This window comes from Heliangelus exortis, chromosome 9 (genome assembly GCF_036169615.1).
Source record: "Heliangelus exortis chromosome 9, bHelExo1.hap1, whole genome shotgun sequence".
In the NCBI taxonomy this organism is placed as follows: domain Eukaryota; kingdom Metazoa; phylum Chordata; class Aves; order Apodiformes; family Trochilidae; genus Heliangelus; species Heliangelus exortis.
The window spans coordinates 19,668,522-19,694,815 of record NC_092430.1 but is presented as its reverse complement, the minus strand read 5'-3'; the positions used below and the strand labels follow the sequence as shown (position 1 = coordinate 19,694,815).

Genomic DNA, 26,294 nt, shown 5'->3' with positions numbered 1-26,294 from the left:
GCCTTGGAGCCCTGCACTGCAGAGCCAAAGGACCACACAGACATCTTGTGATGGGGAAGCTCTTCAGATGCTGCAGCTCCCTGAGATGCCTGAAGCCACCCAAGCCCTTGGGGGTATCCTTAGACTCTGTAAAAGTCTGTTCTTTAACCACAGATGAGTCTTGGGGTTTAATACGCCCACAGACAGGATAATTCACTCGTGTGTGAGAAAGGGCTGTGAGGCTGCCTATAAAACACACATCCCTGCTCTGGTGGAGTCTGAGCATCATTGAAAACACCTCATTGAAAGCAGTGGGGCCAGGATTTCAGTCCATATGTCATCCACACTACTGACATGTCCCGTCTTCTATCACCACTTTCTGAGCTTTGGCTTCCTCATCTAATTTGAGTAAAAGCTCTTCTGCCCAAATCTATCTGGCAATGAGCCATTATAACATTTTCATGATGGGGTGGATGGACCCTGTTGCCACAGAAGCACAGCCAGTACTTTTTCCCTTCCTCTCTGCATCCCTTTGGGAGTTTGCTGCAAGATTCAGGATTGTGAGGAATTACTAATAAACAGCAATTTCCTATAGGTTGTTCTCATGCCCTTTGTGACACAAGAGCCTTCAGCATCTATTTCTAGGTTGTGAAGGAGGAAAGGGATGCTTTAGTTACATGGGTGAGCAGGATATCACAATGCTTTTCAGTGCCCTGCCCAGCAATAGAGTGAGCAACTTCTGGCTCATTCACAGTGCTTTGCCAGTGCCATTTGTTGCTATTTTAGCTTGTTCCCTTTTCTCCAACACTTCTCTGTTTCCCATAAAAACCTCAGGCACAGACTGAGGGCTGGGATGGAGGAGTGACATCTCTGCAGCACAGCGCTCAGTAGCCACCCATGGTGATTCAGAGCACACGTAGCTGCTTCCTTAAAAAAAACCTTTCCACAGGACATCACAGTTCAAAAATCATTTCCAGTTCTATTATTACTCTCTGCCCAGGGCAACTGTACTACAGACTCCAGTACAGCCAGCTCTACCATTCATTCCTGTTAAACACACTAAATTTTCCTTCCAGTTGAGGGTTAAAAAAAATTAAATTTCTGTCTCTAAATATAGGCAGCGATTTCATTCCCATGAGGCCCTGTCTGCATTATTGAACCCCAGTCTTTTTCATGTGAAACAAAAATACACCAGCTTGGGTTTTTTATTCCACTGAATTATGTTTCAGGGAAAAAGGGAGAGTTTGGGTTTTCTGCTGCTATCAAAGCAGAAAGGAATGAGGATTATTCAGGCCCCAGCCAGGAATATAGATGCAGAAGATACGTGCATGGCAGTGTTGCTGCTGCTCCTAGTAAGTCAGGATGGATTTGGGGAATGACACGTGCTGGATAAATACCCCAAATTGCCAGAAATTTCCAAACCATGTTGAAGTGACCCTTCAATACTTTATCTATGAAGATGTGCTAGCGAATTTCTCCAGTGAAACTGTCTGCCCTTGTTACTTGCTTTCCATGAAAATCTGCTCCTACGCAGGGATGCTAATCAAATGTGGTAAATTTGCTATTTGATTTGTGGGATTTTTCACCTTCGTCTCCCCTTATCAGTCTCAGGATCACCTACTTGTGGATAATCCAATAATTTTTTTAAAAAGGGAGGCAGAAAATATCAAATAATTCCCTCTCTACCAATACTTGTCCTTGTGTTGATCCATAATGTTGAGATACCAAACCATGGGTGTGTGTCCTGCTGTGGGGTGAGCCCAGTGGGGCCAAGCCAGGGTGAGTGGGAGCAGGGCACACAGCTCTTGCAGTTCTTTGTAGAGGAGGAAAACCTGGAAAAGCTGCTTTTAACACAGCTAAGGGCTGTATAAGGGCTTTAAAAGCCCTTTAGAAGTAAGGGCTTTTAAAGCAGGCAGAAAAACACCTGTCATCACACCCTGGATATGCCAGTGTTTTTATTGTGGCTACATTAACAATTATGGCAAATAATGAACAACAATAATTAATAACACAATCATAATGAAATTAATAGTAATTATTATTTCTGAACCTTTGATATTTTGATGAAGGATTTCAGTGCTAGGCCTCCTACTAGGCAAATCTGCCTTCACATTTGAGGTTATAAAGGGAGACAGAAGTTAGGATTGCCAGGTACCTGGTTCTGCATTATCTCCCTTAAACATGGAGATAGGTAATATTAAATATGGATAGATATGTATATAACCAATCATTAAAAATAACGTTCAGGGCCTGCAGTGGCATTTAGTAGGTAATAGCTGAAACATGGTTAGCTCAAAAATATTGTTGAATAGTTTTTTATGAGACTTTTTAACTGGCTTTTTGTTAAGTAGAAACAACTACAGGGAGTTCCTAGGAGAGTTACAGTTATGGAGGGAGCAAGCTATTGGAAAGACAAGCTTTCTGCCTTATCAGACTTCTTTTTAATGGCTTTTCTTCAAAATTACAATTTCCCCTCCAAATTCTCTGTCTGCACTTTTGGCACTTGCTGTACCTATGTGGTTTCATCCCAGAAGGGTGCTGCAGACAAGTGTTGAATCTGCACAAATGTTTCCCAATCAAAACAGTGGAAGTGCTACTCTATTTCCCTGCTTCTCTGATGTTTAGAAATAAACATTGGCAGTGCTTATTTAGGGAGTTTTGGAGCATTTCTGAGCATGTCAGCAGCAAACTCTCTCCCAAACTGACAGCTTGCAATTTCATTTGGTGACTGAAAACTTGGAAATGCTATTTAAAAAAAAAAAAAAAGAAAAAAAAAAGGAAGCAGAGGAAACTGAAGTCCTGCATGGAACACCTGCATCAGCTGTGTGTTCCAGCCATGGCACCCCAATGTGTCCTCAGAAATCTCCCTTTTTCTTTACCCAGCTTTCCTAAATCTCCAGCCCCTTCCTCACCCATCTTACTGTCTCCTCCTTCCCTCACTAGAAGATATTTTCTGCACAACCTGCTTAATCCTGTGTGTAGAAACTCCTTAATCTTCTCACTCTTTGATGGTGTGGTTTGCTTTCACCCAGAGAACAAATTCTAATATCCAAATTTCCAAAGTTACTTAGTCTAATCATTCTCTACTTCTTATCTTGCCTGTCCTGACTTTCTTCTTATAAGCCTTGATTTGCTGCTTTTAAGATTTACAGCAACATACAAATTGTTTCTATTTGTATCTGCATGTGAAGTTGGTTGTGAAGTGTCTTGGGAAAATTTGCTTTAAAAACATAATATGAAAATAAACAACACCAGGGAAAGCTAAGCTGGCTGATTTTCAAGACATTCTCCACCTTAGGAGTTTTTGTTTTGGTTTTTTTTTCTTTCTTTCTTATCTGTGCATCACTTACATTATTGCCTTTTCTGGGAATCACTCCAACGGTGGGACTAAAGGATCATAATTTGATGGAATACAGTGACAGTGTTGCTGGATAAAAAGTGCACACACTGTTCCTCTCAGTTGATGTTACCAAGATAGCAGGATGGTGGAGAAAATGGATGACCTACTTTTATCCTCTGCATTAGAGATACCTTCTACAAGGTGGTAAGACTGTGTTGAAAATATATGCAGAATCCAAAGGGGATTGCTCTAGTATCAACCCATGACTTCCATTTGTACTGCTGGGAGTAAAATCAGAATTACAGACTAAAAATAAGGAGGAAAGTACAAATATTTTTATGATTTCAGTATAGCTCCACCCCGCTATTCTTGGGAAACTTCATGTCCAACTCTATTATGAAAGGGCATTCAATCATCCTCAACTGCTTTTAATTGTATTAGTGCTGTTATTGTAGCTGTTATCACCTAAGGATATGACTGAAGCAGTATTCATACAGCAAAGTAATATCATTTCTTAGGCCAGCTGATAACACTGACAAGATTTTTGGCTTATAATCCTGAAAAAAGTGTTTCTATGCCTGAAAACACATCTGATTTTTTTTCCCCTAAACCATCAGTTTGCTATAATAAAAGGTGTTGCCTCTCTCTGTAGACTTAATCTCATTTAATTATATGAGCACTGAAAATAGGTGAACCAAATTGCCTAAGATAATTTGTTTTGTCCCCAAACTACACTGCAAGCTCCAGCTGGGGCCCTCTGTTTCCAAACTGCTTGAAAAGATCTAGAGCATCAGGTTGCAATTATTGCCATAGATGTATTCACTTATTTTAATGAAAAATATCAAAAAAATAATAAAGCATCAGACCTTGGGCTTCTAAAGTGTCTTTATCTTTGAGAGACAGGGCTGAAGTTCACAAGGGTTGTGTCTACATCTACCCCTGCTTGAGGCATGCAAAGTGACTGATGCTGGTGCCAGCACTGGGGCTGGGTGAGCTTCAGGTCTGATTCAGTGTGGCAGCTTCTGTATCTCCACCTTGCTGTATAATTAATTCCACACTAACCCATTTCTCTGTCTGGAAGAAACCCAAAGTATAAACCCCCAGACACTTGAACTCACTGTATTTCAGCTCAACATGAGCAAGAATCATCAAAAATCTTTGGCCAAAGTAATTTCTTACCAAGCTTCCAGCCAAATTTGCAGGCACAAGAGAGTCCAGGAAGCAGAGATAAGCAGTCAGGCATTTGCTGCATCATTTTGCTTCTAATCACAAATGGGCAAACATAATATATGGAGTCATTAATTGGTGAAAAATAACACTGGGAATTCAATGTAATGGGATCAATGCTTAGATATAATGAGAAATAAAGGTATTCAGTGCATGGGCAAAACATAAGCTGCTTGGCTAGCAAAATGAAAATAATTTTTAATACTTTTTTGAACCTTGACTACACAGTGTTTAACTTCATGTTTGATTTCAAACACTACAGAATGGCTTTGTTTGGGTCACGTGCACAACGGCCTCCTCTTAACATTTATTCCTCAGGAGAAAGGAATTTATTTGATGCCAAATTTTCAGACTGAAAGGATTAATCTTTTGTATGCCTTCTTCCTTAGAGAGTTCTTTTAGAAGGAATATATTTGTGTCATAGCTGAGTATATCTTTAGGTATGAGTGCTTTCTCCCCCCTCTCTCCTTCTCCCCAGCTTGTTTACTCAGGGAATAAAATCTTGACCTTGACTATTTCAGGTCCTTGGTATTTCAGACTGTAGAGTCAGCAGAGAGTAAGGGGAAAAATCGATGTGAACCATATTAGACAAGTAGAAGAGTAATGCATGAGTGCTGGGAAGTCATCCTGGAAATGGAAACAACTGAGGTAATTCTTAAAGGAGAGCTCATCCTGCTGATGCATCTCATGTGGTTAGAACTCCACATCTCTCCTGCTCTTTTCTGCACCCTTTTCCTCCCCAGCTGTCTGACACGCTCTTGGGTCCATTAGAAGACAGGGATGCACCAGAGGCCTCCTGGGGTTCCCACACCTCAGCTGGGTGAGATTTGGAGTCAGGGGACAAAGTGGTGGCCTATGTCTTTACCACCCATCAGCTCTGCCCCTGCATCTACCACTCTGAATATTCCAGAGGTCCTCCTGTTAGTGTCTCCAATTAAAAAAAAAAAAAATGTAAGAAGAATTAACAAGACGGGTGAGAAAGGACAGCTCAGCAGATAAGAGATGGGATTTTGCTAAGAAGAATGTCAGAGACTGGGAAGACTGCATCTGTCACCAGTGGGCTCACAAAGTGAGTGGACATCATCACCAGTGGACAGCCCCTGTCTGTGCTGTGTTTTGGGACAAACATCGCAGCTCCCATTTCTCAGTTTATGGAGTGAAATCCCAGCTGAGCTGCCTCAGCATGCTGTTGGGGCAGACAGGTCAGAGAGGAAAAGTCAGATTTCATCTACCAGACATGCCTTTCCAGGAAGCAGTATGGATCATTGCTGTTTAAATGCAAATCATGTTTGGTTCAATATATTTAAATACTAGGGAAATGTCCTCAGCAATAACAGCAGACTGTTAATACATATGTGTATGAAATTTTTGATTAATTAGGTGGCATTAAAGTACCAGTTGTGCTCTCAAAGCAGCTCAACAGTACTATTTGAAATTGAATTAATATTTAATAGGAAAAAAATGCAACATCTTCCTGAAGTCTTAATGAAATGTTTATACCTTTATGGTTTTTACAAGTGTTTTACTAATAATTTAGTCTGTCAGGGAATTGCATCACTGCTGTTCTCTGCAACAGGGGGAGTGTCCTGGGAACTGTACCTTCTATCAGGCTTTTTTTAATCCAAGCCCTATTCCACTCCTTAAACAAGCAGTTTATGAAAGACTTTGGGAAAAATATCTGTCTTTCCCTTGAAAAGAGCCTGTGGGAGGCAGGAGGAAGGGATGGAGGAGGTGTAGGACCTGGTGTTCTCTCTCTCAGCCTGCTGTGGGCAGACGCCATCAGCACACACGTCAAGGTTTCCTCGCCCCGTGGTAGGAACCAAGTGCCACATTTACCTATTTCACAGGATTATCAGGTTAATATTGCCACAGGTAGAATGTTTGGGGTCACCTCCTAAGTACTGTAAGTGATGACCCTGACCAGGGAATGGCCCCATCCAAAGAACCTGTGAAATTAATGCCCTGCATGGGAAAACTGATGACTTGTAGTACCAGTGACGGCCACTCCTCGTATAAATTAGACACACATAGGTACAGCCTTATTTGCAAATAACCCATAGGGCTCATCAAATAATTTCCATTTTCCTTTTATGCAATGGAAAATTAAGCAGAAGATAGATAAAGCAAAGTTCACACTGAGGCCCTCTAAAAAACCATGCTGTTGTAAAAATACATTGCTTAGGGTAACTTGAGAAGCCAGTTGGTAAAATTCAGTCACTTTTTCCAGGGTGGAAGAATTTATAGACTCTATCTTCAGCATAAATAATCTCTATTAGCTTCCCCTGCTTTTAAAATTGGGTTCCACTAACCTTTATTTATCATGCTTTCTCAGGACCACACAAATTGGAAAAAAATAGCATGGTAGTCACTTTCCATTTCAGCATATAAAGCAAGCATGTACAACGTCTAGCATTAAGAGTTTCAGCCATGGTTTTATTTTCATAACTGTTTCAGAGTCTCAGATGTTACTGCTTAAAGCCACCCTGTCTACTGGCAGGGCTTCCTTGGTACTACTGTGTTACAAATATCACTAACAGTAGTAATAATAGCAAGTAGTTTTTAAGTTCTCTCATATCTTTCTTTAAATTGTGCTCTTGCAATGTCGTGGCAGGACATTTTGTCTGAGCTGATGGGAAAAAGGAGTATTGATTTCCTCAAGATCACTGTTTTTTTCTCATCCTATTTAGTGCCAAGGGCTGGTACAAATTGCATGGGGTGCACAGCACAGTGCAGGCAGGGCCAGGCTGCAGTGCTCGGGGGCTGGGGCTGCAGCATCAATGCCTGCTTGCTCAGACAGCTCACAGCAGAGACCCTGCTGGAAATCTCAGAGTATTTTTAGTTGAGCTATGTGTGGGATAAAAGTAGGGCATTGGTGCTCAGCAGAACCATACAGACAGGTTTTGCATACAGAGCAGAATTGGAGAATAGTAGTGTGTGTGTGTGTGGGGGGGGGGGGGGGAATGTTGGGCTTTTTTTTCCTTTTCTTTTATTCTGCTGACCTTGTGCAAAAGTTGAAAATCAGGTTTTACCCAGTGAACTTCCATGAATTTGTACAATAGATGTGTGAGAGAAAACCAGCCTGTTCAGAGCCAGAGAGGAGTGAACAGTCCCACACCAGCCAGGTCTGCATTGCCACCAGTGCTGGCAGGACCAGTGGTTCCACTGCGGGAGAGGGAGTCAGTGGGGATGGGAAGAGGTTTCAGCAGCTGCCTGGAGATACCCTCTTAGTGTTCATGGCTGGGAAACCAGGCAGGGAAATCAGCATCACTTGAGGCACTTCTCCCTAGCCTTATTCTGTGGTTTGGAAAGCAATTTGAATGGAAAATTAGGAGATTTTGAGGACAAATCAGAGAAGGAAAATGGGACCAGTATAGGAGGAGAAGAAATTAAAGGAGTGGAGTCTGGGCTTGAAAAGCTCTTCAGTAGAAGCGTTTCTCCCCACCAAAAAGGAAGCATTTTATTTTCCATGGAAGGAGGCAAAAGGAACAGCAGGGACTATTGTTATGGCAAGAACACCTGGAGCTGTGCTAGCTGCAGAGAGAGCTCGCTGGCAGGGATAGAAATGGCATAATTTGCAGCAACATCTGCAGTTGGCCCAGCAACCATCTCTCCTCATTAATTAGCAGAAGCAGTAGGTTTGCCAGACAGCCCTGTTGGCTTTTGCCTTATTACTGTACCCTTTAGCTAATGAGCCATCCTCTTCCTTTCCTGCTGTGTAAGGTATATCCAGCCTGACTACAGAATAGCACAGAAAATCCAAAGTGCATCTAAGGGGGTGACAGTGCTCACCATCATTTCATGTACATACCCTGTGGGTCATATTTACTACAACCACATGATTCAAGGGCTATAAGCCTATGGAGACAGTAGCAGACTCATCAATGCAGTTCAGGCCCATCAATGACTCCTGTCTCAACCTGTGCATCTAATTTTATGCCTCGAGGCATGCAACCATGTCTGTACATTTCTGGCTTTCACTCTTTGAAATTATTTTGGATTATATGTAGTCTGTTCACAATTCTGCTTTGGTCCTCCAAGCCGACAAACATGTCCTTTCACCTTGCCTCATTTTCTCTGCCTGAAAATAAGAACTGTGACAGTGTCCTTCCGAAGTGATTTCATTTCCACCAGTGAGACAATATAATAACCCAGTTCTGCTTAACCCCATTTCCACAGATTAGTCCAGCCAAGAAAGCAACATGTGGATCAGTACACAGGGACCCCCAGGTGACTTTGCCTGACCACTGCCTGCCATCCCCATTGAACACTGTCCTGGTGGGGATTACTGAAGCAACAGAGAAATTTATACAAGGCAGAGGAACATTTAGCAAGTCCCTGACAAGCTCAGCTTCCTTTTCCAGGGTTACATTTATGATCAAATGTCATCTCCTGGACATGGCTTAGGGACTGCATGTAGTAACCAGGGGAGCTCCAGATCTTGGTGCAAGAGAGCTTCTATCAAGTCTTGGCTGTCTAACCCTGTTGGTTGTGCAGGCAGGATCCTGATCCTGCATGCAGTGCTGAGCCTCAGGCAGCCTTGCTCAAGTAATTTCATGCACTGTTGAATTCTTTACATAATGGGAAGGGGGACTTATTCCAATAAAACCTGATCCAAAATGATCAAGGTGGCATAATAATGCAAGGCAAACAGCAGTGCTATGGCCCTGCTAGACAATAGCAAAACACATTCGGATATGCAGCTCAGATCTTGCTGCATTACACATGTAATTAGGTTGTTTCCATGGTAATGATCTAATTATGGTCTTCTTGGCTTTGTGTAATCACATTTGCTGCATTTTGGCAGAGATGTTTTTCCTTATTTCTGAACTGCAACACTTGGCAAGATGTTCTTTCTAAAGCCGAATAATAATTTTTGCCTGATGGAAAGTGACAAGTCTGTGAGTTTTTATTTAAAGTAGGGTTGAAGATACAAAATGAGACAAAACTATATATATACATATTATATATATACTATCTATGTGTATAAAAGAAGGATTTTTATCCCTGTAATTCTATTCTTCATTCCTGCTTTTTTTTTTTTTTTTTTTTTTTTTTTTCATCATTGGCTCCCATGTGGGAGGGGAAACTCCAGAGACCTCTCTTCTGTCCCAAGGGTTAGTGATGGGCTGACCATAGGGCATGAGATTTCACCTCTCTCTACCTCATTTTTCCTGTCTGGGGATAATTATACTGGCTTCAGATGAGAGGTACATCCAAACTGTGTAATATTTCTACTAAGTTATTCTAGCTCCTGGTAAGCATGATTCCTTACAAACAGCTGGTGAAATCCTGGTCCTGTAGAAGGCCAAGGACAAAACACTTATTGATTTCCATTGTGATGAAAATATCCACGTGGCTTTTCAAACACTTTAAAAAAAATCAGATACAAAATGCCAAACCTAGCAGCCTTGACCAAAATGGCTTCTCCCCCCTGCTGCCCCAGGGATGAGGGAGCAAGGTGGGACCCGACTTTGGTGACACAGGGGGATCTTTCTGAGCTCCCACAGCTTTGTGGGGTATTTGTGGTGCTGATCACAAGTGGGATCCCCTTTACCAAGCACACCCCTCCCTACAACTCGTTTTACTCCTCTGTGTTATAGGGCAGGTTTAGGGAGGTGCAGAGTTCAAGGCTCTGCCGGAGCCAATGCTCAGAGGGTTTTATTATGGTCTGTGCTCTGCTGTCCAGGAGAGGTGCTTATTATAGTTTGTAATCTCTCCTAAGGCAATGCTCTCCTTGAAGTCAACTGCAAGATCTTGCTGTTTTTTATCAGTTACAAAGAATTTTAAAGCTTTCTTGCAAAACAGAAGATATATTTCTAGCTTGAGTAATAAGGGATCTGGGGAAAGCTGGGAGATGAAAGGTCAAGCAAGAGGAGCTTGTGAAATCATGCTGGAGCAGAAGTGCAGTCTGTAGTCAGCCAGAACCTTGAATTACAATTGACAAGGCTGTTGATGGAAAGGGTTTTGATCAGAGTAGCCATGACAATAGAAAACACCTAAAAAAGACTATGAAATGCCATATCAGCATCAAGCCAAGAAGTAAAGCCAAATCCTACTCTCTGGTTATTCCTGAGTAGCTTTCGTAGTAGTATTGTTATAGGAAGGATTTGGTCCTTTGAAGGTTTGGGAAAACACATATGAAAGGAAAATTCTGATAAAAAAGACTTGTGCCATAAAGAATTTGCTACAGAAGGATGTCAGAAACCATGCAAATACTGTTTACAGCTCTTGGTTGGTGTACTGAATATATACACAAGACAACAGAGTCCTCTGATTTTGATGGACAGGTAGGTACGGATGCTTTCTGAATGAATACAACATAACACCCATACTGCACATCCTCTAGTGTCTAGGGACTGAAATTTCCATCTCCAAACCTTTACAGAGTGATTTCAAACCCAAAATGAGTGGCACTGAATTTCAAGGATCCAGCAAAAATAATTCACTTTTTAAAGAAGTGTTTTCACAGGAGATCAGAAGTGAGAAGAAAACCTGGAGTTGCCATTTTTTGGAATGAACAATGATGTGGAGGCAGATTATTTTCTTCATTGGATTCATCTCCTGAGTGCAGAATCCCTGGAGCTCACAGAAAGGACCAGAGACCAAGTCCTCTGCTAGGTTTATTTTTGCAGAACTGACCATGCTTAGCCCAGATAAAGTAAGTTATGCTGTTGGGCCATTTGCTTTCACATTATGTTCTGCAGAGAATAAAACTAACTGTGATTAGTTATTGCCACTTCAGTTATAGCAGATTGACACCTCTCAAATGCCAAGATATACCCAAATAAACCCACAGAAAGTGCTTGTGAATGGACTGGCAACAGCACAGCAACCATGGTGAAAGTCAGTGGAGTGGGGTGGGATTTCAGGTCTGCTCTGTGCCTGCTCCTAGTGTAGCGAACCCTTTTTCTGAGGACCTTTCAGATAATTGACTTCCATATCTTTCCTGCAGAGCAGGTAGGTATGAAACATGTTCCCATCAGTCTCCATTGATATACAGCCACCTCCCAGATGGGATGATATTGCAGGGCATAAACTTGGTAAGACATGGGGGGGCCTCACATCCCCTTCCCCTTCCTCCTCCCCTCTCTTTTCAGCCATAAAGAAAGATGCAGGTGGTGCTCAGCAAGAGGTTGGTAGCCCCAAGGTTGAGGAGAGCAAGCACTGGAGCTGGTGGGCACCAAGCTGCAGCATCCTTGCTTCTTCAAGGCTATGGATTCCCAGAAACACTTCACCCTCACTGGAAAGCCTACAGAAAAGCTCCAGCTGAGGAGCAGCCCAGCTCTACCACCAAGTGTCTAATGGTGAGGGGTGAACTGCTTGCAGTGGATGGGTTGGGTTCTGTCCCTGTGTTGTCCATACAGTACAGCAGTGTTCTATACACACAACATAACCAAGAGGGCTATCAGCTGCTTCTCTTCCTGTCTCCTCCATCTCCAACAGCTCAGCAGCAGAAGCTTGTCTGCAGAATAATGGCATGCTAATGAGAGCCCTGTTCACTAAGACTGCTGGTTCTTGTACTTTGGCTCTGGTTGTGGTACTGGGGAGCATGGAACAACATATTCTACTGGTCAAGCTGCACAGACACCCCTGCTGTGCAAAGCATCAACTGCAAACTGCAGTAATCACTATCTCTTCCCCTCAAGGTACTGCACACTTGTAGGAATAAAATCAGAGCTGAGGAGCCTGTCCTCCTTTTCCACCATTTCATTTGCCACCAAGGGTTTTACATGTGCCTGCAGAAGAGACCAGATCCCTCAATTTATTCTGCCCTTGTTTCCTTCTTTCATAACCCAGATATTTGCAGGATACCGAGCAGCAATGCCAAGTGCCGGGTGCCTCTGCTCCTGCTGCACAGGCTCCATATGCTGCTGCCTATCTGTGTCAGTCCCAGGGAGCTCTGTGGCAGGAGGACAATTTTCAGACTGTGTGCATGTAAATTGGAGCTGACACTCTGCAGCTTTAATTCACGGACTGAACCTGATCCTCACTCTCATCCTACCCATCGGATAACCTTAACACCACGATCAATACAGTCAGATAATTACAACTAGCAGGAAAGCTAAGAGTATGTTTCCTGGTTTTTTTCATCTAAACAAAGTCCTAGTGATATGTTCCTGCCAAGGCTTATACAATTCTCCTTTATTACACTGGGAGCTCACACAAGCCTAATACTGTATAATACTTTTTACATGAACACTCTTAACCAGAAATTCCCTCTCGCCTAAATCTAGTTCATCTATCTTGGTATGAGCCTCTAATGCTGCATGTGTAGGGTGGAAACTGTCCCTCTGTTTCCCTGTTGATCTAGTGCCAAGTTGACTGATGTCAACAGCCAGAATAACGACTGAAAAAAATTAAAGAGTAGCCTATGAAACTTGAGAGATTTCTCCTTTGGGTTTCACAGATAAAACCAGTTGATACAATGTCCCACTTTCTCTTGGTCACCTCAGCTCTCGTTTCTCAGACGTATGCCACCCCTTTCCTCTTTACATATTTGCATTGCTAACAGTTGAGAGAAGCTTGCCCTTTCCAGGTTGTTGATTAGGAAGAGATACTGGCAAGCAGAAAGCCATTTCACACCCTCAAGAAGAACAAGTCAATTTATAGATCTCCTGATTTTATGTGTCAGGTAAAGCCCCAAGGAGGACACCTTCTTACCACAAAATGTTGACTTCCAAGGCAAAAAGATACAGAAGCACTCAATGCACACTGTCAGGTGAAACTTGAGCATTCTCACTTTAAACCATACAGAAATAATGAAGTACACAAGGCATGGATTGGGGTACCTTGATCAGGACCTAAGCACCACCTTAGTAATAGAGAAATCTCACCTCTGTGCACTGGATCAATGCAAGCAGGTGAACCCTCTTCTTCTGAAGTGTGATGTTCAACTTCAACTTCTAGGACCTCTGGAGCTGAACAGCAGTGGTAACCCTGTGGTGGCAAGGAACAAAAATAACTGCAGTCATTAATTGCTATAAAGTCTCTGGTATGAGAAACTTCCATCTGTGCACAGTTGAGAAGCCACGATGAACATGGGCTGTAGCACACACACACACACACACACACACACACACACACACACAGAGCATATGCACATACAGAAAGATCAATAGATTGCATATGGTGCACGTGGCATAAATCATGACTTTTCTTGAAGGCTGTCACAAATCTGAAATGTATTGGGTGAGAAGAGTACCAGAGTAGTCTTTTAATTAGTCCACAGTTCAGCTGCATTGTAAAATTTACTGTCTGACATTGCATCCAAAATTTATAATCTTTTAAATCAAAAGAACATCTCAGATTGAGTTTTTGCAAATTGGAGGTGTTAATGACAAAAGGAAAAAGGGACACATCAGACAGTTTTTCACAACATTCAGAACTGTTTCTCAGGCCAACATGTTACCCTATAAAAATGAATCTGGAAAGTATATGAGGCTCCCAGCTGTCTCACTTATGTCTGTGTGTTAGAGCTTGGTGCCTCTGGAGGTGGTGCAGTGGGAAAGCTGAGCTTTTCCTGCCTGTGGTGAATGCTTCCCAGGACAGCTTGCTAAAGAAGCAGTGTATGGATGTTATAGGGCCTCCAGCTCAAGCACATACATACTGGAGAGAAACATGTCCTGGTGGACACACCCAGACCTTGGCAGCTTTAGTGAGCCCTAAACCCAGAACTAGGAGGACTGGTATGGTATTGACTTGAGAGGATTTGTGGTAGACATGGAATAGATGATTGTGGCTCTTGGCCACAGGGACATTTTGCTTCTAGATGACACAAAATACCCTTTTTTAGCTTCTTGGCAGCTGTTGATCCAGCTTTTACTAGGGTAAGAAGTAGAAAGATTTATCTCCAAAGCTTGTTTGAAGAGATACTTAGTGATTTTTTGTAGAAATAACTGTTCTCTGCCAACATTTTACACTGTGCTGCTGTTTCTCACTTCAGGGCAGTTATACTGCACTGCTTTTTCATACATCAAAATGCTACTGAAGTTGATGGCAAAAGAACAGCCAGAAAATCTTGTGGCACTGTCAGGAGCACTGGCCATCAAGGAGATGGTGTAGCAAGTGTTGTTACCTGAAAAGTAATTAGTGCAGAAAGAGAGCCAATATGTGACTGGCTGGCAAGCAGTGGTTGGAAAACATTTATAAAAATTTAACCTTCTTTCATCTTCCAAATCAATTGTTTCCAGTTATTTTGAAAGTTTCTTTTCAGGTTTGTCCAGTTACGGGCTCTCTTGCAACAGGCCTTCATTTCAAGCCACATGGTTCTTTCACATTGAAGTTTTTCATTTGCAAAATGTCTGAAGACACATTTCAGTCATCAAAAACCCTTTCCATCGAAAATACAGAAAAATATTGCCTCAAAGTTTCTGCTATTCAGTGGTTTCTAAGCACAACTGTTGAAAGAATCTTGACTACGTCTGCAGTGAATTAACCTGGAAAATCCTTTGCTCTTTAGAATAAGTCCCAGGATAAGTTTCCAAAGAGTAAGCCATGAATGTAAGAGCCTGACTTCTGGGTATATTCTTTTGTTTCTTTTTGTATTCATTATATCTGTATCCATACTGTAAACAGTAGATTAAAGTTTGCAAATTATACAGACCCCAAATAGTTTACAGGGCCTAAGTGGCCACTGTGTTTGGTTCAGTCATTTGCATTCTTATCAGCCCCAGATGGAGAGGCTGTTCCCTGCCCTGCCAAGGGATTTGAGGCAATTGCACTGCAGATTGTGGCAGTTGTGGGTGAATACAGCTTTGTTTGCACATCGTAGGGAAACCCTGTTACATCTGGTGATGGCTTTTCTTTGTGATGAAAAGATTTTTCCATCTCAACGAAAAAAAAAAAAAAGGAAAACAAAGATGTTTGGTAGATACTTTTCTGTATTTCCAGTAGCTCTTTCCATTTTCAAAAAATACTTGTAAGAAAAACACATACAATGCTTTGACACTCTGAGCTGGTGGTTGAAAAGGTGGGATTGGCCCTTTCCTGCCCAGTTTGTATCTTCTGGGAATTGCCATTTTCCTCCAGGGCATCTCAGCCCCCTCTGACTGAAGGTGATGGAACAGGAGATGGTTACAGGCTACCCAGACCTCAGCCCATCCAGAAAGTCCAACCTGCATTCCCCAAAATACCCCTGGCCTGGGAAGGATTCTGCAGCTGTGAGGGGGAACCAGCAGAGGTGTGTGGTTCAGATGCTGTTGGCTGTGTGTAAAAGCCCAGCAGCTGTGGAGGGCCTGGGGGAAGCCCATTAATTAAGAGCTGAGGCCCCCAATGCTGTTATCACTAATGCCTTCAGCGCAGGACAGGGCTGCAATCAATTTCATAATAAATCAACCCTATTTTCTAATATGAACCAATTTATCTGCCAGGCTGGCTTGCCAAACGCTATTAGAGGCTGAGGTCAAACTGAAAAAGACATATCACATTTTCAGCTGCTCGGCCTAACTTCACATTTCAGAGGCACACTCTGCAGTCACCAGTTTGCAGCTCTTCACCCTCCCTGGAGACTTCCCCTTCAGGAGACTTTCATTTATAGATGATGCAGACACAGCAGGAATTATATATTTAATGCCAGCCACTAACATGACAGCTTTAAGTCTGAAACTAGCACCTGTCTTTTGTCACCACTCTACAGCATTTATAGAGACCAACTAAAAAGGTAATTTGAAAGGCTTGATTTGCAGCAGAACCAGGAAAATCCTGGTTTACTATAATCAAGCCTGTGTTATGATTTCTACCTGGGTTCATTTAGGCTACAGCTCTGGTGGAGACACCCAAGTGGAAGAATTAGCTATGGTAAACAAGATAAAAGAGAGATTTGAGATGGCTATTTATAGAAGGAACAGTGCAGTAATGACTATAAAAATGATTAATGTATAATGAAGATGGATAGCATTAGTTTAAGGATAAACAGAGGGAACAAAGGAATCTCAGCCTTGAATGGTCATTGTGGAGCAGAGGCGTGTGAAAAATTCCCAAATACGTGAGGGAGGAACTGGTTGTTGCTGGCTGAGAGCCTTGGACTGCACCAGATGGAAACACACCAATGTTTAACTATTCATCTGACATTACAGAGCAGCACAGCCATTACTGCTTTCTGAGGAGCAGAGAATATTGAAGATCCCATTCAGAAGAGTTAAGGTGTTGCTGAATGGCAGAATAATGGCAATTGCATCAGCAGTTAGCACCCTGGGTGGGTGTGCATGTGAGGCTGAAGAGAAACAAAGGGCTGAGAGGTGTCCTCTAGGGGTGAGAGCAGTGAAAGATGGAAGTAACAGGCTTAGCCTAAAATAAAACTTGGGAACAGGACAATGTAACCAAAACTGCAGGACAGAAAGGTATGGAGTTAACCTGCAGCAAGGCAGATACAAATCAGTCAAAAGTCAGGCAGGAGGAATGAATTCTCTACCACAATGACCACCATGGCAGCAACACAAGTGCCACCAGCACCCTGTATGAATCCCTGGCATCCCTGACAGCACTAACACTTGCTCAGCTTTTTCCATACTCAGCTCCTGGTAACTCCATACTTGCACCACTATTTCCATTAAACTAATGGAGATAAATTCCAGGTTGCAGTAGGTGGATGAGGAAAGGCTTCACAATTCAAAGGATTGCAAGAGCTAGTACTTCTTAGAGAGAAATCAATGTGTTGAAAATGCAAATCTGGGCAAATTGTGGCTGAACAAGAAGTCCACGCAGTAGGAATTTCAATGATGCAGGTGGTTACTGGAGATGCTGAGGAAGGTGACAGGTTCAGCTCTTCTTGGCAAAGGGAGTTCCCCCTTGTTCATTTATTGAAATATTTTCAATTTTGCACTTAGAGCACTTACTTACTGGAAGATAATTCAGAGTATTAACAAAGCCAAACTCTCCTTATTCCTGCTACCTCACTTGAAACAAATATCCCTTAGTATTCTTCCCTAATGCTATTTTAAAAAAATGTTTTCCAGGCAGAAAAGTAATGGTCAAATCTCCAGTAAAGAAGATTATTTCTGATGGGTTTTTAAAAAGTTATTCCCATAAAGACATAAAAGAAAGGATGCAGTCTCTTAATCTTCCTCTTCCACAGAAGCTGAACTTTTTCTGTCCTAGATGTGTTTAGCTGATGTACATCTTCAGATGCAAGTATGATTTGATACAAAACCTGCTGGACTTGCTGGAAGACTTTTCACTGGCATTCAGCAGCACTGAGCCAAGTCCATGCTACTAATGAAATTTCCTAGACAGTAATAATAACTTACATTATGAGTGGTGTCTCCTTTGTTATAAATCCAGGGACATTAATAATAATTTTGGCACTACCGTAGGAGTCCTGAAACTTTGTTCCAGAGAGCTCTCCATATTTGGCCATGAGACTAATGACAGTGAGAAAAAAAGCAGCAGGAAAGTGGGAAAAACAGTGAAAGTCTACTACCCACATTTTGAATGGAAGCACAGTGAAAGGAATAGGTTCCACAGAGCCACCACAAATTGCTTCTCCATGGCCTCACGGATCAAAAGTGTGCTAATGACTTGGGTATCTAAAACCAAGAAGATACAGTATTATTCAGAAATTTGATTTGTGATTTTTGCATAATGTTACAGTTAGCAAGTTGAAGAAAAAGTATTTTGGCTTGTCATATAGTTGTGGGGCTTTCCTCCCCTCCCAAAAAGCCCCGAAACTCTAGAATTACTATTTAGTTGACTAATGATTTTTTCATCTCACCTTCAAACTAAAATTTTGAAGGAAACGAAAATGGAATTTTTTAAACCACCGAATGTAAAATACTACAAAAAAAGAGTGAAATTTTCATGCCTGGATGCCAAAACTGATCATTTAAACTTTAGAATCTAAATTTCATACCTAGCTTCTGTTGATGAAAATTGGTTTTTTTCTAGCAATTTCTTCTTCCCATCAAAATGTAAGCTGGGCAGGGGGTTTATGAAGCACAATGTATCTGGATGAAGGCTGTGCTGCAGCTCTGTGTCAGCAGAGCAGGACAGAAGGCACAGAAGATGCAAACAAAGCCAAGTCTGGTGGCTGGGGATGTCACCTGGCTTTCTCAGCAGAGAGGATGGTTGTACCAGTGGAGCTAAGGGAAGCCCTGCTGACCTTTCAGCTTCATTCACCCCATCTCAGCCTGGCATGGGTGCAGGGGTTGGGGCACCCATCATACAGCTGGATGGCCACAGTGACCTTCTGTCCCATTGACTTCCACATGATGCTTGTTTGGAAGGTTGCTCCTTATGAATAAGTGCATAAGGAAACTGCAATAAAAATAAAATACCTGCTATGAAACGAGTTGTAATTTCTTTCCCAATATAAACCTATCCGTAGAAAATGATCCTGCAGCCACTTATATTAAACTGTCAGTGAGCACATCTCTTAAAAGCTTTTTATTCTGTTTTTAATTTATGGCATTTGACAAGAGAGAGAATTGAATGCCACTGGTGCCAATTCTAGCTCAGCTCAGCTGATTTGCTCTGGCCAAGTGCTGGGCCAAGTACCTGACAGCCCAAGCCGTATATTCTGTTTTTTCATTACCAGGTATTGCCACTCCACCACTCTCTGCTCTATTTTTATCCAGTTACTGAGCTCTAGAAACCATTAGGTGTCTTCTTCTATTAGGCATTAAGAAGATGCATACGTATTCGAGCAAGAAGTTTCCTCTAGTTCCATGACATTTCCTCTTCTTTTCCCCCCAGACTTCTCACTCATCCAACAAGTTTTAGACGCTGTGGGGTGAACTGTGCCCCAGGGGTGCCTGTGATCCTGCTGGCTGTGTTGGCTGGGAAGGACATGGACAGCTCACAGACTGTGCCCCCTGCATCAACTGCTTTGGGAACATTTGTAGAAGAGAACTAAGAAAGAAATGCTGGGTTTAGTTGGCTTCAATCAATGAAGATTGGTGTCTGCAATCAAAAAAACTCAAAATGCAGAATCATCTTTCAATTTAAAGAGAAAAAGCCCAAACCTTGTGATACTCAGGAGGTGAGCCTGTGAGCAGCTGCTGACAAACCCTGACTTTTGCTGGGGGAGATATTGTCATGTTTTAAGGAGCATGGGCCCTGCTGTTTCTTGGTACTGGGGCAAACCAACTGAGCCTCAGACCTTCTCTGCTATGTGATCACTACTGCATCAGATGCTTCAGTGTCACAGTGTCAGCTCATTACTAAAGGAAAAGATCTTCCCTCACTTCCCAGTACTTTCTGCTTGTAGGTATTTAAGGAAGTGGTTTCTGAGTGTTGTGTCTTGCAGCATGCAGGACAGCCAAAGGTTTCTGCCCCAAGATGTATGCCCGTGGTCAGACAGAGACGTGATGTGGGACAGTGAATGTCAGAAGTGTCTCCTGAACTCTGTCCAGGAGCAAACTTCAGGAGTAAACACCCAGGTTTAATTTCAGTGCAGTCAAGACCGTGGCAGAAGACAAGCAAGGAAATCCTCCTGTTCTAGGCAGCCAGGGAAGGCAAAGGAGATCACTGTGGCCATTTTGCTAAAGAAAGGACATATCAAAGTTGTCCTTCTGCAGCTATACCCACCCATCATGGTGTGCTGGACACCAGCACCTGTATGCTAAGGGAGGGTTGTTGGAGATGGAAGCTTCTAACAGTCTAGTGGGACAGTATATTGGTGCCTCCTCTTGCATTCCTTCATCTGGTGTCAGGAGAGACTGTGTCTGGGCTGGTTTTATTTATAAACCCACAGTGAGTAATGTGAGTGTTGCAATCAGCTCCCTGTGCTAAATGTGGCTTTGGCAGATACTCTTGAGCTTTGCTAAATCCCTTTCAGCTAGGGAAGGAGAGCATCTCAGGCTGTCTGCTATGTTTCCTCTGGCCAGCCTCAGCACATGGCTGGGCCCTCTGTCCCCAAAGGCTCTTGGCAGCAAAAGCTGCCACAAGCAGCAGTGCTGCAAGGAAGGCAGGAGAAAGCAAGAAACAGAATTACCATCCAAAGAGCAGCTCAAAAAATAGGAGGTCAAGCCCTGGTAAAGCCACCTGGCTCCTATTCTCTTTTATCTTGATTTATGCCCTGGAAGGTTCAAGCTGGTTATGGCTCACAGCTTTGGGTATCTCATTCATCTGGCATGTCTGGGGCAGCATTTGCTGAGCTGCCTGGGCTGGACAAAAAGCAGGGAGATGCTGGGAAATACAGAGGCCCCAGAGACTGCAGTGAAGCCACTGCTCCCATGGCACATTTTTGAGCATCTGCCAAGGGAAAACTTTCTGGGGTTAAGCTAACAAACAGAGGCATTTTACTGCCACAAAGAAGCTCTCTTTTGGGTCTGGGTAACCTAATCCACCTGCAGTGCTGACAGCAGCTCATGGAAATGTTTGTCAGATAGAAGGGGAGGGAGGTGGGAGAGGGTGCCAGGGATGTGGCTGTGTGGAGGTGTCCCACTCAGCAAGTCACTTGCCACCACACTTAAGGTCCATTCAATAGAGGCACAAGGGACTACCAGTGAAGCTTCTCTGTGTGGGATGCTTGCATAGACTTTTTTCATCAGCAAAAAGGAGACATCTGTTCTTCCCAATATTTGGCTTCCAATCACACCCTGACATTCTTTTACTGCTTTCTCTTGAAAATATCTCATTTTTCATCAGCTTTCTAATGCAGCCAAGGAAACATTGACCTTCCTACAGATTGTGAAGCTTCCAGGCAGAATACTCATCCTCTTCTGTCCTGGGTCTAAAGTATTTCACTTTGTCCTAGGCTTGGTTTAGGAACCTGCCTGGGGACAATAGGGCACTGGGGACAGGGAAGAGCCAGTCTGGTTGTTGAACTGATGAGCTACCAGTGGCCCCACCAGTAAATGACCGATTAGGTTTGCCTTTGCCACCTGTTAATCAACTAAGAGGATGTGTTTGCAGATTCTGAGAGCCTCTCCTGGGGAGGAAAGCAGACACAGATGCTGATATATTCAGGTGAGTGCTGACAACACACAGACATTTAAAGCTCCTGGAGACCCAGCCTTTGCAGGGAAGAAGAGATGCTGCTCCAATGCTTGAGTGACTTTAAAATTACAATTACTGAATTGATAAATGCCTTCATGTTTACATTGCTATTGTCAAAAGAGGACTCCAGGATCACCTTGGAGTTGAAATTCAGCCCTTGGCTGCACCCAAGCATTAATACCCACTGAACAGCATGGGCAAGTGAAGGGCAGGGTTTGGTGCCAGAACTGGATATAATTTCATGTGTTATGTCCACTTGATTGCCTACTTAGAAATTATAAAAATGTACTGTATTTTAAAACTGCAGTCATAAGACAGCACTTTCCATCTGAATGATAATTAAACACACGCCAAGGTTATACTGAGACTTTGCTGGAGCTATTAGAGATCAGTTCAAAGCTACAGAAGGAAAAATATATTGCACTAATAAGTGTTCGTCACTTATAAGTTCCCCTTCAGGAGTAATTAAATGTGACTTTCTCTTTTTTTTTTTTTTTTTCCTTTAGATGGCTGACTTGTGGGGTAGCTGTCATGTTTTTATCTGAGACTCAAAAAGAGAACATGCAGATCTGAGATATGAGTGAGTAACAACGCACCCGGGGGAAAATTCCCAGCTGGCCACAGCAGGAACTGCCCATTGGGAAACTCAGTGCCTGGTCCCTGAGTAAGAGCTTGAGGGTGAGTTTCAGGGTGCTGCAGAGAAACTCTCCATGGGCCTGACCCTACACCCTCCTCCTTGTGGAGCAAAGCTCATGGACTCCTGCAGCTCTTGTGTCCGTACCTCCCATGCAAATGCTTCTAAAATGGGAGGCAAAACCATTGGGGTCTTAGGAAGATTCTGAATTGCTGGGAGGCAGCACCCTGTGCTCTTGTGTGGCCATGCAGCTGAACTCAGTTGTGTGCCCAGGGGCTGCACCTGTGTAAAGCACTGGGGTATCTTTCATCCCTTTTTACTTCGGTTGAACAGATGCCTTTTAGTCTAACATGAAGCCCAACATAAACATGAAGCATCACTAGGGCTGATTGTGATAAATAACAAAACAACTGCATGAAACCTATTATAATGACAGCTCAGCAAACTATTTCCCATCTCTCTAACCCCCCAACAGCCATTTTGATGCAGGTTATGTGTGCTAGGGAGGGAAACCTCAGCAGCAGTAATATGTGATCATCACCAACTTCTCTGTCCAGGTCAAGAGGTGAGTGACTGCTGCTCCAGGAATCAGTGCTGGAACTTAGCTAAGAACTGGGATAAGAGCCCAGGACTGGGGGGTTGGATCTGTAGGTCTCCTCTGTAGAGGAACAACGACAGATTTGACCTCCTGGCTGCTAGGAGTGTGCGTAGGCAGGGGATGGAGGGACCAGACGGCTCTCAGAGCATGTTGTGCCACTGAGGCCAAAAGAATTAGTGTGGGGGCTGGGAGGGAAAAGCTTGACTCTGGCTTTCAGGGACACATCCACACAATTAAGGTCAGGGGCTTATCATGGTTAGTTTTATATCTATTTGTTTATTTACTTGTTTTCTTAACAGCTTGGCTTCAGGGTCTGGATGGCTGCATTTAAGCCCTGTGAGCTGCTGATTTTGCAATCTTTTCTCTGGTGCAAATGTTTTGTTTATATTTCCAGGCATGTGTTATTTCGATTTTTGTTTATCTTCTGTATCAATCAGTGAAACAGTCTCAAGAAACAAGGCCAGGCCAACAAGAAACATGCAGGTTTTGTTTGGACTGAGATGCGGCATTCCTGAAAGTTGGCTGCACCTCAGAAAGACTCCACGAATGATGGTATTAACTGCTCTCCACCTTGCAAACAGAGATGAAACCCAGGCTTTTCCCACCCATGGCTGTTAAACTCGATGGGAAGGGTAGAGATGATTAACCCCTGGCTTCCCACACTTCAGTAGTTCTTTAGATGGTAAAAAAAAATTCCTTTTCTGGGCCAAGCCTTGAACTTGGGTGACCAGCCACCTCTTTAACTCTGGTTCATTCATGCTGAGGGCTGGTGCTCAGTACCCTGCTAACAGGACAGAAGCATTTGTGGATGAAACCAGGTCTTTGCTGTGAAAGGATCTGTGGACATCTGTTTTTTCCACCCCTCTCTCTCCCTACCACTGAACAAATATTACAGTCTGCCCTGCACAACAAGCAGTGGTGTCAGACTGCCTGCACGTAACTGCTCAGCCCTGGCATCCCAATACTGACCTGAGGGTCAGCACCAGAGTGGAAGGGCCACCAGGTCTGGAAGATGGGCTCAGTACCCTCAGCTGTGCTGGACTGATGCCAAAGGGAATGGAGTTAATTTTCCACATGCTCCAAGCAGCGGAGTTCCCACTGGCAGGGCTGATAACCCCTGCTTGCAGGCTTTGCAAAACCCTGGCTTGGGGAAGATCTGGTTTGCAGGCAGGGAGGGGGAAAGGCAGGGAACAGGACCACTGGCACTGGTGCTCAGGGAGTGGGAGAGGACTCAAGCTCTATTTTCTTTTTGGACATCTTGTCCCTTTGAATTAAAATAAGAGATCTTCCAAAAAGGAAAGATGGAGAGGGAGGAAAGAGTGCCAGTTTACAATTGCTGGAGAGGTCAAAGAAATGGGTTTCCTAATGGGAATGTGACAGCTCAGGGATTTGCAGCTGAAAGCTTAAGGACACATGTGCATTGGTGTTTGAGAAGGATGTAAAAGGACATAAATACCAGTTAAAATATACTCTAAGAAAAAAACCAAACCACTCACAGTCGAATAATTACAATTCAAACAAAGCAACTGTCAATTCCCTGGCAATTTACATTTAAATGCATAATATAGCTCTCGTGCTAAATTATCTATTTTCAGTGTAACCCTTATGCTGAGTGTCTGTGAGCAGGGGAAGAGGCAGGCTATGATTTAACTTGTGGATAGCCACAGGTCTGGGAGAGCTCTGCTGCACAGTCAGGCTGAGTGACCTATATTTTGGGTTTCCCTCAAAAAAATGGGGACAGTCAGGCTTTCAGCAGAGAAACACAGAAACATTTTTATCTCTAAAGCCCAGAGGAGATGATCCTCTTTTTCCAGATCTGTGCAAGATCTAAATGCTCAGGGCTCCCCAGGTATCTAATAGTATGGTATTTTTTAGACACAGGCAGGCCCCTCATCAGACAGAGAGGACTACACATATTCCATGCTCCAAACCAACCTCTCTCCCAGAACTCTGTTTATTGCAACATATTTCTGCTAACAAGATAAGACTTGCTGTAACGTCAGCCCTGCCTACACGTCATCCACTGCCTGCTTCCCATCTGTTAGTCTTGATATTTCCTTAATCTCTTTCTCTCACACAGCTCCATGAACAGTTCCCCTCCAAAGCACAGAGAGTGAAATCGGAGAATGCAATGTGGCTCTCAGGGAGAGGCACATACATTAGTTTGAAACAAGAAGCTTGAAGGCCTGGGCAGGATGGTTGTTCCCTGAAACAGCACAGAAAAATAAAATGAGAAAATGGAGGGAGAGTTGAATTTGGAGTGTCTGTTCTTTAATTATAAATGTTCTTCCTCCAAACAGCTTTTCTTAACAGCTGGTCATCAATTACACAGAGTTACTGAGGTTTTCAGACAGGAGATCAATAAATGGGATTTTTTTTCTTGGCCAGGAGAAGCCATTACATAATGGCTGTGTTTCTTCCCTCTGCTCACTGAGCTATCAAAAACTGGCAAGCATTCAAGACAGACTATTCTTAGACAAGGGGCACAGCATCAAGCTCAGCAGCAGCAATGTGGTCTCAATGCCCAGACCCCGGGAGGGCAGCCAGAGAAGGATGGTGCAGTACAGGGCATCTCAGTTTCCCCCTGGGAAGGGCACAGAGCTGGATGCAGCTTGGGGAGGATGTATGTTAATGAAACAAAAGCCTCAGCACAGTAGTATGCCTGAGCTGCATTTAAAGATGTGCCAGATCTAAATAAAAAACAAACCAGACAGGGACAGGGAAAGATAAACAGCTTTCCAGAGCTACCTACTGCTCCATGTAGGAAACCTCACAGTGTGAGGGGGAATAAATGCCTGCAGTGTAACAACAAGAGAACCGTACACCTTTACTGTCTGATCCGAATGGATTCCTGGCGGTGAAATCGAGGCGCAAAAAAGGGAGAGATACCTGTTCACATACTGCAACCCTTGCTGTGTGTTCCATACAAATCAGGCTGCTGTTCTATGTTTTAAATGGAGAATGACATCTACATCTTTGCAGATGACCTGTCTCACACAGCCATGGCACAGAAGCGTTTCTAGAGACATTGCAGCGACCCACTGTCATGCCAGAAACCATCTGGTTACCTCCGTAGTAGCAGAGCTTAAAAATAAAGCCGCTCGCTTTATAATCTCTGATTTAAAAAAAAAAAAAAAAAAAAAAAAGAAATTCTGTAGCTGGGTTGTGCTGCCACAACCCTGAGCCGTCACGTGCCAGCCCAGAGCCGCAGCAGCACGTTCCTGTCACAGCCAGAGCTTGGGGGGATGATAGATTTGTCAGCTCCTGGTGACACAGAGCTGCTGGACAGGACGCTCACACCCGCACACATCCATCAGCCCTCATCAAGTGAGAGCAAGGATCAGGCTCTACGGGTTGTGCTTGGTAGGAACAAAAATCTAAGGAAGAGCAGACTTCACCCTGCCAGGTGCTGGGTGGGGGAAATGCAGCTCTTCCACCGCAGTCATCAGAGGCACCAAGTGAGGGGAGCACAGCCTGAAACCACTCGTGTGGCTGCTGCTCGTGTCAGCAAAGCCAGCAAGACCCCAGGCAGGGTGGTCTTCAAAGGAGTTCAAGCAAAGCAATGCATAAACCAGAAAAAA

The 26,294-nt window shown here is 43.4% G+C and overlaps 1 long non-coding RNA gene across 1 annotated transcript in view; it reads right to left on the bottom strand.

Annotated features, from left to right (window-relative positions):
• Window positions 1-26,294, bottom strand: part of LOC139799992 (uncharacterized) — a 199,490-nt gene that overhangs the window by 67,599 nt on the left and 105,597 nt on the right. The window contains exon 2 of the long non-coding RNA XR_011727537.1: window positions 13,381-13,483. This is a non-coding gene — a long non-coding RNA (uncharacterized lncRNA). The remainder of the gene's footprint in view (window positions 1-13,380; window positions 13,484-26,294) is intronic.